The sequence below is a fragment of the Carlito syrichta genome, unplaced genomic scaffold (assembly GCF_000164805.1).
Source record: "Carlito syrichta isolate Samal-C Ts95f unplaced genomic scaffold, Tarsius_syrichta-2.0.1 Scaffold10004, whole genome shotgun sequence".
NCBI lineage: Eukaryota > Metazoa > Chordata > Mammalia > Primates > Tarsiidae > Carlito > Carlito syrichta.
The window spans coordinates 4,920-8,495 of NW_006954100.1; the positions used below are offsets into that span (position 1 = coordinate 4,920).

At 39.1% G+C, this 3,576-nt stretch overlaps 1 pseudogene; it reads left to right on the forward strand.

The window, feature by feature from the left end:
- The first annotated feature begins 462 nt into the window (after positions 1–462).
- Positions 463–1,373, forward strand: LOC103255521 (annotated as a pseudogene).
- The last annotated feature ends 2,203 nt before the right edge of the window (positions 1,374–3,576 follow it).

Sequence of the window (3,576 nt, forward strand, 5' to 3'; positions counted from 1 at the left end):
CCCCTTATCCAACAAGGGTGCCTGAACGATGCATATTTGTATACCTAACCCTTAACTGTACCCCACAATTTAAAAAATTTTTAAAAATGTTATTTTAAAAACTAATACAGAAGATGGCTATACCACGGAGCCTCAAGGTTACATGTGCTTGGAAGATTTTCTAACTGGAATTTCTAGGTACCATTTCTATATTTTTTCTGGGACAGATAATTTTATATTGACATCTTTCCGGTATTCATGCTATTCTAAAATGTGAGAAGAGTATGGGAATTACATGGCTCTGACTGGCCATAGTGTGTTGTATGTGTGTATGCACTGTTTGTCAGTGTGTGTGTGTGTGTGTGTGTACTTTTAGAATAAAAATAGGTTTATGAAGGAAATAAACCTGGGCTCTATATACACACAATTGTATTTGTTTGCTGAAAAATAATGTCTTGAGTAAAATTAACTTCTTAACTGCAGAATATTCATCTTCTAGGAATTATAGAGGGACCAGAATTGCAGCCTTCCCTCTTTGTGCTGTTCTTGTCTGTGTACCTGATCACTGTGCTTGGGAACCTGCTCATCATCTGGCCACAATCTCAGACTCCCACCTCCACACCCCTGTGCACTTCTTCTTCTCCAATCTGTCCTTTGCAGACATTTGTTTTGTCTCTGCCACTGTCCCAAAGATGCTGGTGAATATCCAGACTCAGAGCAAAGACATAACCTATGCAGGATGCATTACCCAGGTGTTCTTTTTCTTACTCTTTACAGGGTTAGACAGCATTCTTCTGACCATTATGGCCTATGACCGGTATGTGGCCATCTGTCACCCCCTGCACTACATGATCATCATGAACCCCAGGTTCTGTGGACTTCTGGTTCTTGCATCCTGGATCATGTGTGCCCCAAATTCCTTGTTTCAAAGCATAATGATGGTGCAGCTGTCCTTTTGTAGAAACTTGGAAATCCCCCACTTCCTCTGTGAACTTAAGTTGCCCACCTTGCTTGTTCTGACACTTTTCTTAATGACATGGTGATATATATTGCAGCAGGCTTGTTGGGTGGTAGACCCCTCACTGAGATCCTTTTCTCTTGCTCTAAGATAGTTTCCTCCATATGCACAACCTCATCAGCTCAGGGGAAGTATAAAGCATATTCCACTGTACATCTCACCTCTCTATTGTCTCCTTATTTTATTTTACAGGCCTGGGGGGTGTACCTTAGTTCTGCCGCTACCCACAACTCACTTTCAATTGCAACAGCCTCCATGATGTACACTGTGCTCACCCCCCATGCTGAACCCTTTCATCTGCAGTCTGAGGAATAAGGACATAAAGTGGGCTCTGAAACAATTCTTCAGAAGAGAGCAATTAAAGGGCCATTTTTGAAGAAGTGAATTTGATTTTAGAGCTCTAACCTCCAGAGTCAGAAATTTTATTCTTTATCTTGTAGAGGCAGAATTTGCTCCATATTTTTATTTCCTGATGTTTCAATTTCTTTCATTTCAGCTGCTTTCTCGACTTTATATTATTTCTCTTATAAAGCTTACTACTATCTGATATCCTACAGGGTTTTTTTGTAATTTCATATTCTCCCCTAGTTATTCCCAAACTAGAATTAGAAACAAGTGGAAGATTCTTCTCTGTCTCATACAGTGATGGGTTGCATTAATCCTACAGAAGCAACTATATTTGCAACACTAAAATCTTTAATATTATCTTGCTGTAGAGGAATACCTGAAAACAGTTTTTTTCACTTTTGTGTCCATAACTTCTGTCTCTTTTACTACCTTAATTACTCTTCCTGAAAATGTAAACTTTAACATCCTAGTAGGTATTGAAGCTAGTCATGGCATTTCATTCCCTTCATTAGGTTTCTGTGATCTACTCAATGTCCACAGTGCCTTACTCTGTTTTCTGGCACCGAGAACTTAGGCAGATTTTCTTAGCAAATATATGTATCAAGTGTAGTCTATGCAGTAAGACAAATGTATATAAATTAATTGAATTAATATGACCTTAGAGTCAGAGATGACCTTAAATAAGACAGAGTAAAATGTTCAGTCATACAATGAGTTACTACAAAATATTTGTTTTTGATGATTTATGTCTACTAATTGAAGTGTGGAAGCTTGGTATCCATGTGTAATTAAGTTCATTCATCTAGGTTAAGGATTTGGTGCTATGGTTTATATAATCTCATTGTATCATCTTCCTGTTTCTTCTTAAAATTTTTAGTGTTATCTACAAACATGATTCTTTCCAGTGTCTTAAAAAATTTATCTCCCTTTTAAATTTTTGTCATAATAATTCAAGTGCAGGTAAAATAAAAATGTGTATATTGATTATATCATCATTTGCTTTTTCTCTTTTATACTCTAAACTCTCTTCAATACTTATGGTAAAAATGACTCATGCAAGAGCTTGAATTTCTCCCCAGTATTGACTGAGGAAATGGAGAATTGTGAATCAGGGTCACAATTAACTTCTGCAAAAACACATATGTACTTCCAACCTCTCCTAGTTATCTACAAAAGAATCTCAGTAGCAGTCTCATTTTAATAGTTACGCAAAACAAAGCATGAAAAGTCAAGTAATCACAAATGCTCCCTTTAAATATCAGAACCTAAAATACCAAAATAAAAGACATTAGATTTTTCTGAATACCCTCAGTTTTGTTGTCCTTGCTTGTTGTATCTGTAAATTAGTACTGCATAACAAATCATCTCTTTAGTTAATGGTGTGATGTTATGCTTTTTTATTACATAGAAGTCTATGCTGGAAAAGTTTTCACATTGGGGATTAGAAGACATGAACTTTGAAGTGGACAAAAATATTTAACCAGTAACACTATCTAAACCTAGTTGGTTCTTGAATTTTGGACAGCAATTTGAGAGAGGCAGATCAAAAGAAGTTCTGTGATCTCACAGTGCCCCTTATGGCTTATTCCTAGGCATTGAATATCTTGTGACTGCTTACATACTGTCAGACAAAGCACATCATATACCCAGCTCAATGTCAACCATTATACAGATCTTCACTTCTCCCAGTTAAGGCATCATAAGACCCAGATCCAAGGATGAACAAGTACAATTCTTCTAAAGACAATAGAGGAATTAATAAGTGAAAAACAAATTTTTTTTTCTGAGGGAGAAACAGTCACACATGCATTTTGCACTTTTTTGACATTATAAGTTTATGGTATAGATTTGCAACTAGGAAGATAAAAGTTCCACGGAGGTAGAGGATTTTCTAAAAGAGTTGGAGGAATAATTTGATGCACCAAAACCATCAGCTTTACAGATACTCCCAAGAGTTGAAAATAGTCGAACAGCTTACAAGAATCCCCACCCCCGGCCGGGCGTTGAGTCCCGGCCGCGGCCCGCCGCCGGCCATTGTTCGAGCCCCACCCCTGATGAATATTCACGCCGCGCGGGCGCCGCGACCCGCGCCCAGCCGATGGGGCTACCGGGCGTGAGCGCGTTTCCGCCGTTTCCCCGGCCGGGGATTGCGGGGCGCTGCTTCTCCCTCCCAGGAATACATGTTCGGCGTCCCGTTTCCCCTCCTCGCCGCCGCCGGCTCGCGCCCGCCC